We start from the raw sequence: 15,498 nt of genomic DNA, 5'->3' as shown, positions 1-15,498 counted from the left end.
TAACGTACTACTGCACAAAAGTATGCAAAAAGAAAATAGATAGGATTTCTTTGTATATCCTAGATAAAAAGGTCCAATTTGTTATCAAACATTTAAATTAAAACTGTTATATGAAGCTTCTATGTTCATAGTGGTGGCTAATGTTTTAAGAAATCTGGTAAAGTATTGTATTTAATTGTAATTACAGATTTTACGATTTAGGGTTGATCGCTGATTAAATAGTAACTTATCAGTACTATTTCAGTTCTTTATATACGATTTAGGTGTCGTTCATAGTGTAGAACGTGGAAATTGTAAACGGGTCTTGCTATAATATCGAAGAGTATATGACGTTTAAATATATACCTTAAAATAAATGAGTATATTATGATTATGGAATAATATAAATCTTATACCATTCTTATGTTACATAAGAAATCACTTAAAGCGTCAACGACTTTAGCTTTATATTTTTCTAATGCACTAAAAGGCACTTAAACACTGAAATTATACTCATATTTTATAGGTAGAATTTTGCTTCGTTCCTTTGTTGTATATTTATCCAAAAGAATATATGAAATGCATTATTTCGGTACACAGTTGTTCATTGTACAGACAACCTTATGTACATTTTAAAGAATCCTTATATTCCTCCTTATTTTAATGGCTCAGTCTGTGTTTTGCTGTTTATTACTTGTTGAACTAACCTTATTCAACTTACTTATTAGTGACGTATGCATTTAAGTTAATATTATAATTCTAGGAGGAAAAAAAATGTTTGGTAAAATAACTATTATTACCAACAATGTATTAGCTTTCGCAAATAACATTTCAGATACCGGGGCAAAGTACTAAAATTCCATGTCACATATAATTATATAAATTGTAAATATGGTAAAAACAAATAATGTATTTATCCATTTTTATTAATTTCCACGCCGAATGATTTTAAGTGCGAATCGCTTTTGAATATGATCAAAACTTCAAATTAATTTGCCTTCTAGGACAGCTTTAAGCTTTTTTCCTTTAGGCTTCAACAAGCTATGTAAATTATAAACACAATCATAATCTGAAAGGAGACGACAGCAAAATCGGCTGTTTTTTTTATTTTGCGAGCACGTGCACAAACACACATCACATCACATGATCACATTTGGTTACACCGTCAGTTCTAAACGCATCGATGTTGTCATAATTGCGCTATATCAGTTTGCGGATTTACATGTTGGCAACGAATTCTGCAGAAGCTATTGCGAAATTCATTGTTATCCATCATCTCCTCATAACGTCTAGAATGTCACCAACGATTTACGATCTTTAAACTGTGATTTAAAAAAGGTGTTACCGTTTTGTAAATTATTCCTGGTATTACATTTACGCTGTCTTGTCTAAGTGCGTTGTATTTTTTATGCACTCACACAATTTAAAGTTGTAGGCGAGACTTGCAGGTTTTGGACATAATGTTGTCAGTAGGAAACTGTGCTCACTTGCCTAATTAATTCACTTCCGAGAATTATTTCTGGAAGCGAATTACTTAGGCAAGTCTTTAGCAACTAAAATATGATTTCATACGTTTGTAACTATCAAATAATTAAGGTACACCTTTACTTTAATTAATCCTTTTATAAATAAAGAGTATTGATAATATAAAGAGAAAAAGCAATTCAAAAATACTTTAATTATATAATACGTATAAATCGTAAGTTACATATAAAAAATTATTATTATTGACTTTGATTAATTTATTAATTATTGTCTCTGCAGACTTAGTACTGCCAAAAGTTATTGGCCTGCCGCATTCTAATAGAAAAAATAAATTAATGTAACTTATTTCACAGTAACCACTTTAAATTGGAATTAGGTGAAAAGCTTTAAAACTTTTTGCTGACTAAATAAATAAAATTTTTACACCCATAACCAATCAACTTGTATGTCCATACCAAGAAGTTAATTATGTTCTGCCGTCAACATCAAAATGTATTTAACAACTCGAATATTTTTGATTTTATTTTATGAAATAGATGAATAACAAAAATTTTTCGTCACCTTAATAAAACAAAATCCAAAAATATTCTTGTAACAGAGTTGTTAAATACATTATATCGGTTTAAAGAAACAGCTATATGGATACAGCAACCGCAAGAGTCATCTACACAAAGTTAAATGCATTATGACATCGCTAACGGGCGTCTGAGTTTTATAACTTACGAAACACAATATGATTATATTTGTATTATATATAATAAAAGAAAACATAATTAAATCATTTATTTATAGTAATCTATTAATTTATTTAAGTCAATCAGAATCGAACAAGTAATAGTTAAATAACAGAAGCCACCTTTAAGAAATGTATATATAATAAAAATTTTCATTTTATGGACCCGTAATTCGTTAAATATGACATTTTTTGTAGTGTCTTGTATCAAATAATACCAGGCTTCCCAGAAGATTTCCAAAAAGTGTTTGTGTATGGAATGCTCGTAAATAAATCTATTTGGGCAATTACATGGAAATAGAGCAATATTTGTAAAGTATAATATATATGGATATGTACATATTTATTCAGAATTAAAATTACCCTGTTTTTTTGTCAGTATTTTGTAGGGCTTACAATACCGGGATTCCGGGATCCCGACTACCGGAATCCCGGACGATTTTTTCCTGTATTAAAAACCGGTATTTTGATATTACATTAGTTGAAGAAAATTGAATTTATGTACAATATAAATCCAATTTAAAATAATATTATTTAAATACAATTTTTTTAAGATATACCAACAATTTCAATGTATTAAAATGTATTTCAAGCACATTTATTACACAAACGGAGCCGAGTATGGTACCATCGAGAAGCGGCAATGTCGGCACTTTAAAGCGATTGTTTATGTTTTACGTCTACTGCCCAATGATTAGGCCTTGTTTATACAAGTACATAAAGTATGTAAAACAAAAAATATTACATAGTTTAGATTAGATGTCAAATCATTTTTTTTTGCAAATCAGTTGTAGTGTTTACAAGTAAAAATTGAATGATTGATTGTTTATGTTTTTTAAGAGCATACTTTAATAGGCAAAACGCATGTTATTAATATGATTTCATAAATACTTTCAATTTAATCATATTTTTTGCTTTTTTTATTCTATGTAAAATGTAACATCGAATTTAATATTGGATTTCATATATTATTTGTTAAACAAGTCAATATAGCAACTGAGTGGTTTTAATACCTGTATCCCGGTATTTCAAATTTCAAATATCAAATACCGGTACTCAAATTTTAGTTCGGTATTGCAAGCCCTTGTATTATGAAACTATTGAAGGAGCATTTGCGTGCTATTACTCCTTACGGCTTGAGTCCAACTTGAAAACTAGTGAATCGTTTAGTCAACTTTACTTCTATGGACAAAGCGCGTTATAAAGCCACTGATACCACTAGTATAACTAGTTTAATTACGGTAGCAAGAAAAAATAATTTCAGTGAAAAATTAAATTTAAGTGAACTAGCGAATCATATACGATAAGATTCACACACGCACCTTTGCATAAGTTCCTTTCTTTGAATCCGTGGCATATGCTTCAACCTTAAGATTTGCACCGGAACCGGTACCTGCACATTTAATTAAAAAACATAACTTATAAAAAATAAAATCCTTAAGCTTTCTGAGTGTCTCGCATGAGTGTACGTACCTAACGTGTGCGACAATAAACTGCGTTTTTCAATAAGACCGATTGGAAGTAGTCTGCATCAAACTATGTTTCTATATAGGAGGTATGATGGAAAAGCGAAACCACAAAAAGAAAACATAAAACACAAGCTTATTATATGCATTATGAAATATATATACAGTTACAGTTCAGTTATAAATACAGTTCCGTCATTTTTGAGATACAAATAATAATTTATTTATATCATCATCATTTCAGTCGTAGGAAATATACTGCTGGAGAAAGTCAACCCCCATGAACTTGAACAAAGACCGTTTGTAAGTGGTGTGCATCTAGCATCCGATGACCATAACAAGGTCGTATATCCATTATGTGAGTGGACGTTCTACGCCACGCTTGTCTGTGAACTCCACATCAGAATCTCAGCGGCTGTCTATTCTTTGCGTTATGTGGCCTGTTCTATACCCAAATCAATTTACTAATCCGCTGGTACTTTGGTAACTTTCGTTCGTCTAAGGTTGTCCCCATTCGTTTTAGAATTACTCGATCAACAATATAATGTATATACACAATTTTATGGATGTATGACTTACATCATTAAAGTAATATAACATGATGATAATAGAAGTTAAATTATAAACGTACAAGCGTGTGTCCGGGAAACCTTTTTTAAACCGAGGTCTAGACAGACCTCGGTATAAAAAAAAATATTTTCGGCGAATTTCCCTTGCGTGCGCTGTCGCACGACCACAAGGAGATTTCTCTCAATTAATTAAACGAAATAGATTTTTTTATTTAAATATCTCTTGATTTTGATAACTACATATAATAATACACCTTTGTACCTCAATGAATAATCTTAATTTCTAGCTTTGTGTAATATATAAACTTATTCATGCAGCTTGTTAAAATATTACTTCACAGTAAATAAATGATGAATATATTCTTTGTAAGCTTCAAGCGCGACAAAGATAAGTTCTCAGTCGTTTTCGTCATCGCTGAAGGTCGTGAGCCTTTTGAAAAGCTTTGACTGTATCAATGACAAGCTGTAGCTGTTTAGAAATATGCCGTATAATGTTGAGTTATACTTGTTTTCCGGTTATACTATAAAAAGATAACTTTGGGTTTATTTCTATCACTCCATTGTTAGCCTTTTGACTTTGTGAGAACGACTTGGACGGCGGATCTTTTACTTCTAATTTACGTTTCATTATACCTATCAAAAGCCCGGTACACAAACATCCGATTTATTTTCAGGTAGCATATCGGGAATTTGCATTTGGATCCATTCCTATTTTATATATTATTATCACCGCTGAAGCTGAAGGTTAACGCAGCAATAAGAAAACGATTCATTTAAATATGACCACAGCATGTTCTTTATTCAAAATGCAATATTTTGTTGAAAATTTAAGAATTTACTTCGAGGCCGAAATTAATTTCGGGCGAAAATAATGTTACAATAAAGAAAAATGGCAAAACGTTTTCACATTTTTACTAAAATTTTCATTATATATTATTCAGCATCATGATATCAGCCGATAGACACCCGCTGCAACACATTGGCCTACCCAAAAATTCTCCTGCGCTGCGTCTAAAACAGCAATATATGTTTATAAATATAATCCTTTGAATAAAATTGAATTCAGATTCCTACCTAAGTAAAGTGATACGGATTTATATTAAGATAAATTGCTTTTTAACTTAATACGAAAAAAAATTGATACGTTTATAAAAGTCCGATGAATCTAATCAAGAATTAACAAGCACTTCATATGTTTTATAATAGTGTGATCATAATCTACAGTGTGATCGTCAGTGTTGAAACAAGTTTGGAATTTTAATTAGTCTGTCGGTGTCAAGCTATATCGGTTTACAGTCCCCAATGACAGTAAACTTGAACAATATAGTTATGCCTATGGGTTTAAAACTTATCATTAAATATATTCTGAACTGCCTGTTAAAAAAAACTTCCTGTAAACTTTTTTTAATTCCTTCATATAAACTCTCATCTCATCGTTATACATATATAACGATGAGATATTATAATACAGAATCTAATTTATTTAAAAAAATTATAGGCACTGAAACCATTTAATTTTACAATTGTGACGTAAATGTTAATAAAGTGAATAAAATGAATAATTGCAGATCTGTTGATAACTTGTTTGCCTATGGGGCTTTAAAGCTATAATTTTTTTTAATGAATCCAACTCTTTTTTACACGGTTTTGAAATAACTCAGTTAACCATTAAGAATAAAAACACTTTACACACTACTTTTTTTGTTCTAGCATGAATCCCTATTTTTCACTTCACTTTTATGTCATTCACTTTGATAGTAATTATAGGAACTTTTATAAGAAAGAAACAATTAGTATAATACCATAACCCCCTGATTTTAGCCCAGTCAGTTATAAACGTGCGTGCTTGCATTAAGTAGCGATGAATAGTTACAAAATTGATTTTCATTTGTATTTTTACATGCTTTGTACTTTGATTGTTTTGTTTACAGTTGATTGAATTTTGATTGAACACTAAAGTTAATTAATTTGTAATAAAAATAAATTGTTTCGTTTTAAAAATAATTGCATGATACGGATTTCAATATTACTTCTTTTGCACAGTTTTTTTTTGGAAAATATTTAGTCAATCATTACTCATCTTATGCGATTTTTTTTTATAGCTTTGGAATATATTACCCGATTTACCATATGTCACATGTATATTTATTAGGTTTTCTGAGTAACGTAACTTCCGTGTAAAAAAGTAATTGGGTGTAAGGTCTCTTAATTTATTTTTTTGCATATTTTGGTTGACAGCTTTTAATGAACCTTCTGCAATTTGTTACCACAGTAATAGAAGTATCAGTATCAAGTGTGAATGATCTCTGCAAGCGGACTGGTAGTAGGTATGCGTACTTTTTTTAAAGAACGAACGAGTAACGAACAACTGTTTCTGTCGTATTATAATTACAAAATAAATGAAATAAAATACTAATTATATAAAATATAAACAAAACATTCACTTTTGCTTTCAAACATTTCTTTCAAATTTTAAGTCATTTCAGCACCTTTGTCTTGCCGGCTGAAAAAGAATTTCTAATATGGAGTCAATATACGGAATATTTTGCCCATATATAAATGTGTTTACCAGTGGCGTAGCTAGGGGGTGGCGAGCGGGGTGGCCGCACCAGGCACCACAAGTAGGGGGGGCACCATAGTTGAAAATAATTTTTTTGAATTTTTTTTTTCAATGATGAATAATGAAATGTTAAAAGAAAAATGAAAACCTTAAATAAAAGTAAATAACATAAAAAGAATAACGAATTTTACTATTTTTATGCTAAAAAAGTTGTTAAATAATATGAACACTAAAAAAAATAAACGAATTATAATATACACAGTGTTTAAGCCTTTTCATTCACAAAACATAGTGTTTTTTAAAAGAGCCTTAAATGACAAAATAATGAATTATTACATTATTGCAAGATTATTTAATGATAAATAGATTAAATAATCTTGCAATAATGTCAATAGAACATGAACTAGACGACACTATTGATTTAGAAATGTGATTAATGACTTTGCAGGCCAAAAAGCGAGGAATGTTCGTTTATAAATTTTCCCAATAAATTTTATTAAGATCTAATGTTATTTTATATTTATTTATTATTATTTTGAATAAAAAAAAAGATATATTAACTACATTTTGTTCCGAATTTTGAAATTATTTAGACTCTTGCACCAAGCCCAATCTGCCCCAGGCCCCAAATACCATAGCTACGCCACTGGTGTTTACTCAGTAAACATTTTTTATTCACATTGATTAGGTTACTAAAAAGAGCATTCAGTTGCAAAGTTTTATTCAATTCAAAATAATAAAAAATACTTTTAAATACTTTTGAATTGTAAACTCGAAACATCGAGGTAAGGTAAAATATTCATAATTATTATCGATGTCCAAATACGCGTATGACATGTTTTTTACATGTAACGATAGAAAAAAATTCTGAATTTCGAAATTAACGTAATTGCTAGTAATCATATTTCATTGTGGATTATTGAGTGTGTGTGATTTAAAAATACTAATACTGTTAAAGTCGGAAGACAGAATGCAGACCGCTTCTACCGGTCTTGATGGAATCTAAGGGGGAGGCATGTGCACAGCTGCAAACTTCCTACGGCTAAAATAATGAGGATGTTGAATATTGCATGATCATTGTCTTTGGCATACAGAAATATGTACTATAATCAACATAACCTATTGTGTATTGGTATTTACAATACGAAAATCTTTGACCATCGTGTGTTGGCGGTGATGACATACGGATCCGAGACGTGGCTGCCTACGATAGGACTTATAAGAAAGCTCGAGAGTGGTATACTAGGAGCTTTGCTGCGACATCATCAGAAATTAGAAAATTCGCAGAAGAACCAGTCACCGATGATACTTGAAAAATTGTTTGCCTGAAATGGTAGTGGGAGGAGCATATAGTTCGTGCAACTGTCGACCGCTGGGACCGAAAAGTTGTCGAGTAGCAATTACGAAGCCGTAGACGCCGCGTCAGTCGTGGTCTTTGGAAACCTTTGGATACGAGCAGCGCCAAACCGGTCGTTGTGACGATTGTTGTGGTAGGACAATTCTTTGCAGCAGGCATCTATCAGTTGACATGATGATGTTTCTGTATTATGTTTAACGGTACATAGGTTACTAAAAAGAGTATTTAGTTGCAAAGTTTTATTCACTTCTACAGGTGAGTTATCTTTTAAATACTTTTGAATTGTAAACTCGAAACATCGAGGTTAGGTAAAATATTCAAAATTATTATCGATGTTCAAATACGCGTAAGACATGTTTTTTTACATGTAACGATTAAACTAACTGAGCGTTGGTTATGCAACTAGAATATCAGATAAGATCAATGAGATTAAGCGTTCTTCATTAAGATGATAATACTATTTGTAAAAACAATGCGCCAAACTAGGTTCGAAGCGAGCCCGTCTCATTTACATCTTAGCGCTTCTGTATTTCGCTCACAGAATTTGAATTTTAAATTACTAGCACTATTTATTCCTTTGTGTAATTTTTTGCATGCGTAACCAGTAGATAATAAAGGTATTTTCGACTCTTCAACTAGCATTGTCGTTGTAGTCAGTACTCAGCCTTGTTTCTTTTTAAAATTTTACGACTACCAAAATTCAAGCCAAAAGTAAATACATATTCTACCCATTTAACTATATTTATTAGTATTAATTATAGCAATTATTAATTGTAAACAAAATTTTAATTGTGATGTAAGTTGTTAATTATTAAATATCAATTAATCATTAAGTTCACAATTTTATACTAGCAATACTTAATTTTAAAGATTACAAATTAAGAAACAGAAAACAAAATAACTCATTTCAGTTGACAACCTTTAATTTTTTTTTGGCGAATACATTCTACACCTTTCATGCTAGTAGACACTTTGTTACGACAGTTACATTATGGCCCGTGGGTCGTCTGATCATTGACGATAACTTTGTTGCATGTTCAATGTGCTTTATGTCTTACCCTGTATTGTTTAATTACCTGAAAACCAGATAAAAGTTTCCTGGTGTAGAATTAATTAATCAAGTCTTATTTAGCGTATTATATTTTAAATGATTATGTCATATGTTTGGTAATGTTATTTATACTAATTACAGCGTCGCTATACTCAACCGATTAAAGAGTATAAAATTATTAGGGAACTACTATATCCCAAGATCTGATGGAGCCATACTGCAAACTGAACTGAGTTGTGTGATGTGCTGTTAGACTGCGTAATCGCAGTCGACGGCGGCACAGGTGGCTTCTGGGGTTTCAAGGCCCTGGAGAGAAGACCATTGACTTGCAAGCGCAGTGTGGGTGGTACACCCATGTTGTGGACACACGTATTAAAAATCTAACGGGGAGGTCCATGCTTAGCAGTGGATGTCTTATTGCTGAAACAATGGTGACCCCGACGTACTCTCTCCATGATCACGCACGAGTATAAGTTGTAAATATGACTGATATATACAAAGCTGATATATTTTACCTACAAACTATGTTTACCGTAAAACAAATTATTTATATCTTTAACCGTTACTCATCGCTTTTTCTCTTCGAAATTTTCACCGATATGTGTGTGAAATATATATATATACGAGGGCCAAACTGAAAGTTTTTAGAACTGGCAACTTAAAAGCATTATATTAAAAAAATAAGTTTAAATTTTGAAAATAGAACTCTTTACCAATAATATTGAGTATACATTTCATTCATTTATCATTTGTTTTACGATTTGGCGGCAAATTGAAAATTGTCTGTGCACGTCAGAATGAATTTAAGCCGAGAAAATTTTCGTGCAATGATTTTTTATGACTTTCGATGTCATATAAGTCAACAAGAAAGTTATGATAGACTTCGATTGGCTTTTCACGATGAAGCCCCATCTCGTGCCACAGTTTACAACTGGTTTAATGAATTCAAACGTGGTCGAACTAATCTCACCGATGATTTGCGTGAGGGACGGCCTTCTACAGCGACGACTGAAGACAATATCAGTGTTGTGCGGCGTATGATAGAGACTGACAAAAGAGTGACCTATCAGCAGATTCGGACAAGTCTAGGCATAGGTATGAGTGAAGTGCACAAAATCCTCCATGAACATTTAGCGGTCAGGAAGCTTTGTGCCCGCTGGATACCGCATAATTTGACTGAGGCTCAAAAACTCCGCCGTGTTGATTGGTGCCGAGAAATGATCCAAAAATTTAACGGAGGTGACTCAAATGCTGTGTTCGACATACTAACGGGTGACGAAAGCTGGATTTACTGTTATGATCCGGAAACCAAAAGACAGTCTGCTCAGTGGGTGTTTCCTTCCGAAGAGTTGCCAACTAAAGTGAAGAGTGGTCGAAGTGATGGAAAAATGATGGTGGCCTCGTTCTTCGGAAAGACAGGTCATTACGCGACAGTTGTCTTAGAGGATCAGAAAACGGTTAATGCAGAGTGGTACACTAACAACTGTTTGCCACTTGTCTTGGAAAAAGTTCGAGAGAAACGACCTCGCAGCAGGATCCTCCTTCATCACGACAATGCCTCGTCGCACACCGCCAGGCAAACGATCGATTATTTGGCGACCTCAGACGTGGAATTACTGGGTCACCCGCCGTATAGCCCCGACCTCGCACCCTGCGATTTTTATTTATTCCCGAAAATAAAAGAAAAACTTCGAGGAAAACATTTTATGGACGCCGAAGAAGCAGTGGCTGCGTTTCAAATCGCCGTCGAAGAGACCCCTAAGGCCGAGTGGGCAAGGTGCTTTTCTCAATGGTTCCATCGAATGCAGCGATGTATTGATGTAAATGGACGCTATTTTGAAAAGTTATAATAAAACTAATAACTTGCTAGAATGCTTAGTTTTTGATTTTCTAAGAACTTTCTGTTTGACCCTCGTATAATACATGTAAACACGTTCAAAGCTTTAACAATAGAAGAACAAACAAACATGAATATACCCCAAAATCACTCGGACTGACACTAAATTAATACCAATTGAACAAAATTATTTTCCAGAAATTTTAAATATGTTTTAATCCGTACCATTAACCACAATTCACTATAATTACCACTTGAAAAGAAAAAGGTACGATACGAGTTAAGAGAAGTTGCCAAGCTCATGCACTTTTTTCTCTTTGCGCTTTACTAAGGAGCCGTATGTATGCGGTAAATGTTTATTACGTAAAAATGTATAGTCCTTGGTGCTGCTACGTTAGGGTTACTGACGGTGAATTGTTGATCTCAACTAACTGCTCTGCTGATATCATAATCTTACATTTTCTTAATTAACTTCATTAGTAGTTTCCTACTAATAAATGAAGACATAAATATAACAATAATTATTAGATTTTTATTTAAACATTATAGTGAATTTCACGATGACTTGCAATATATTTGTTTAACAACTTTCCTTAAATGATTTATAAAAACAGAATGTGTTCGAAACTTAAACATGCAAGTTTAAGTGTACTTAACCGCTTTTCTCAAATGCTACTTACACTTTATGTATTATACATCTACAATACATAGTATTGAAATAACGTTTAATTTTTAAATAAGCACAGCAGTCTATTGATAGATCATATAAAGCGTATAAAGAGAATTATAAACAATACGATGGAGATTTAATTTTGTCAGAAAAAAAAACAATGAGACGATGAGCAAACTATACAAAAGAATATCAAATAGAATAACTCATGACATCTATATCTTAAATTAATGAGGAAATGTTTACCTACATATTTGTTTATCTATTCCATGTAAGAATAATCAATTAAAGTAAATTTTATTAATTTTGGGTATAACCACGTTTAACACCCGAACGTGACAGATTGAAAGATATATTCTTATAGATATATATTTATGTATATACATAAATATATATGTATATATTTATAAATATATATATGTATATAAACATAAATATATATACACACACACACATATATATATATATATATATATATATGACACAAATTGCAATGTCAAACTAAATTTTGAAACTTTTAATAAGACTCCTACAGTGAAATCTGGTTCAACGCGTTCTATCGATATAACTTAGTAGAAGTGTATTTCCAATATCATCAATACCCGATGGCCGGATAAATTTATATTACAAAGACATCATTATATTTGAAAAAGAAATAAAATTTACAAAACAAATTCAAACATAAAGTGCACTAGTGTTACGTAATCTGTCCACGTGAATAGAATGATTAGAATTAAACGGATTAAACGATATGCTCATGATTTGCATGCCCAAATTAAATTTCACTTGGAAAATTGAAACTCATTTATTGCGAGGTTCGAAAAAAAAACTTAAATATAAACCTTCATCAAAAACATTTAGTAAAATTGGAATTGAAGTCGGGATGTTATTTTTTTAAAAAAAGACTTGTTTTAAAAATTACGAATTTTATTAAGTTTAATGTTGTTACAGAATTTTATAGTCTAACAAAAACTCTGGCGAGAAAAGCACACGTCGACAATAAAATAGCGGAGCAACATACCTTTCACAAAAGGATTAACACAAGAATCAATGTTTCTTTGATTAAATATTAAATTTAAAACAAGATTAAAGAGGGATTTATCTACGTAAAAAATGAAGGAGAGCAAATTTAAGATCCGTCTATGTGCTATTATTCACGTTGGGGGTTGATATATTTAAAACTAGTTGTAACATGGACGAATCATTTGAATCCGGAAGATATCTTTTCGCTTAAGAAAAGTTATTAACTCTTGAAGTATTCTTAATATCTGTCTTGTTTCGAACCTAGTTTCCATCTTAAATTAAGCTATTCGGTAGTAAGCATTGTTTAGGAAAGGAAAAATAACAGAGTAACAATAAATAGCTAAAGTTACATTTTTTCGACAATCCTCAGAAATAGTTTATCTACAGCTTTGCTTTTCAAAGACGTAAAACCTTAAGGAGAAATGAAATCATGTGACAACTGAATATTAAAAGTAGTAAATAGATAAATAACTTGGTTCATTCAACACACGATGCTTTATGCAACACGGAGGTTAATTGATCAAGGTAGTTCACATAGCTAATTTAAGCAATGCTAACAATATTTGAGATGTCATAGCAAATAACCATTTTATTTGTAAATATTCCGATCGGCGAAAACAATATAGCCGTATCATAAATAAAGGCTATTGAATAACAGTTATTCTGACAACATATAGGAAACACGAAAATGTCAGAAGCACAGAGGCGGAAGAAGTATTAGCCACATGTCTTCAACACGTGCACAAATTCAATTCATTGGGACCATAATATGAAATTAATTCGTATGCAATTGAATTGTAATACTGACATTTATCCATTAAAATTACATATTATAAAAATAATTAAGAATATGTAATTATCTGTTAGATTTATGATAGACCTTATTTGGAAAGTTGTTTCTAAACATATTTAAATTATTTGTTAGTTTTCGTATGTATTAATAAGAAAAGGGATGAAGCATTCAACTCTCGCATCACATACACTTTGCCATGCGATGTGAAAAACTATCACAAGCAAACAAGAGCGTGTCACGAAGAACTAACTAAAGCACCAGAGCTTCTTTTAAGTGGAGCTTGTCGCTTTCTGAATATACGAGACGGAAATCGTTTCACTGAAAGTAAAACCGTCTTAGTCTCGAATTAAATGAACGTGTATTTCATGTATTTTCTTTCTTTAGTTTTATAATTTTTAAAATAACAGAAAGAAATTTTCATTATTTTAAAAATAAAACACGTCATGTTACATGAAATTAAAAAAAAATTATATACAACCATTAATAAGAACATTCTTAGGTTAAAAAAACTAACATTTTCTTTGTTAACTTTTAAAAGGTGTCTATTGACCGACAAATTCGTATCAAAATATAAATGTATAATTTTTCAATGGAACAAACTTATGCTAACCCTAAGCTGCTTATTTAATTGGTATGCGTAAATGTGATTTGTCCGTATCTTATCATATCCACTTATAATGAACTTATCACAAACGAAAGCTTTTATCTGTTGCCTGAATATAAATGTTGGACTATGCAGTGTATGAACTTGGTGTAATATTCTAGGCCAATTAAAACAAAACTGGGTTAAAAATAATTATTAATTTTATAACCTACCTGGCGTTACCTTTTTGTAATAAATCATAAAATAAAGTACTAGTAAGTATTCATAAACTAACTACAATAGCAAACAAAATTTGTAAATGGGAGAGGTTAAGTTAGATTTTGGGTTTGTAAACAAAAGTTATGTAAATAAAACTACTCAAGTCTACGTAGTCATTAATATGAATTAAAAATACTGTAAAATATTACCTATGACGTATAGCATCTTCATGCACTCGAACACGCCTTGTCGATTTCATTTTCACCTAAACATTTATTGTGATCAATGTTATGTTTACTATGTATTTATATCAGGCACGCTTGCAAGGCACTGTCCTCATTAAAAAATAAAAAAATATATTAAAGCAATTTATTTTTGTAAACAAGTTTAACGAAATATTTGACTGGCGCAGTCAAAGATAATTTCTAGAGTATTTCAAACACTAAGCATAGTTTCGGGTTTTTATTCTGTGCAACAGTTTCAAATGTTTCTCTCATTTTTTTGAATGTGGTGTGTAAATTGTAGTGAACCTGTGAAAAATTTTAAATTATCCAGTGGGTGGTAAATTTCGCACGTTACAGCGCCGAGCGACTTGGCGTACTATCACATTGTGTTCGGGCACCGTTTAATATTATAATCACGTAATAAATAATGCGATAAATTAGTTAAATCCAGCACTAACAACGTTAAATAGTAAACTATCGATCCAAATATAGAAGGGCATTCAGCGCGCCATTAATCGAAGCCATCGTCGACAATTACTCCTGTTATAGACACAAGCACAGCATGTGAAAAGAAAATAATATAATATTGATAGAATTTCATGTTTTTCGAAACGATCGGCGTGTTCAAACGTTACGAACGGACAAACAATGTCGTGAAAAAATCGAAACATCAAACATTACTTACATACCTTGAATTTTACAGCCAATCTAAACAACTCAAAACTGACATCCATAAATATTTACATTTCATCGTATGTAGTAGAAACGCGCGAGTTTATGTGCGTTAGGGCGTACGGCCCGAATGGACAAACAACTGCCGGCGGCGCGAGCGCGCGGTTAACGCGCGAACGGGCGCGTCGACAATAGACCCCCTCACCGGCATACTATGACGCGTCTGACGCGGCAATACTGCGGCGACGCGCGGGCGCGGGGCGACTGACGCCCGCCC

At 31.8% G+C, this 15,498-nt stretch overlaps 1 protein-coding gene across 1 annotated transcript in view; it reads right to left on the bottom strand.

Annotated features, from left to right (window-relative positions):
- The window catches only part of KCNQ (KCNQ potassium channel), a 53,454-nt gene extending 38,886 nt beyond the window's left edge, over positions 1–14,568 (bottom strand). Inside the window, exon 1 of the mRNA XM_068770990.1 lies at positions 14,535–14,568. The gene's annotated coding sequence lies outside the window, so the exon portion shown is untranslated. The remainder of the gene's footprint in view (positions 1–14,534) is intronic.
- Positions 14,569–15,498: the final 930 nt, after the last annotated feature.

Source organism: Battus philenor, unplaced genomic scaffold (genome assembly GCF_028537555.1).
Source record: "Battus philenor isolate CCGP_79_NKW_IND1 unplaced genomic scaffold, ilBatPhil1.0.hap1 SCAF_3, whole genome shotgun sequence".
In the NCBI taxonomy this organism is placed as follows: Eukaryota; Metazoa; Arthropoda; class Insecta; order Lepidoptera; family Papilionidae; genus Battus; species Battus philenor.
Note: the sequence above shows the minus strand (reverse complement) of the source record. Positions and strands in the feature narration are given on the sequence as shown.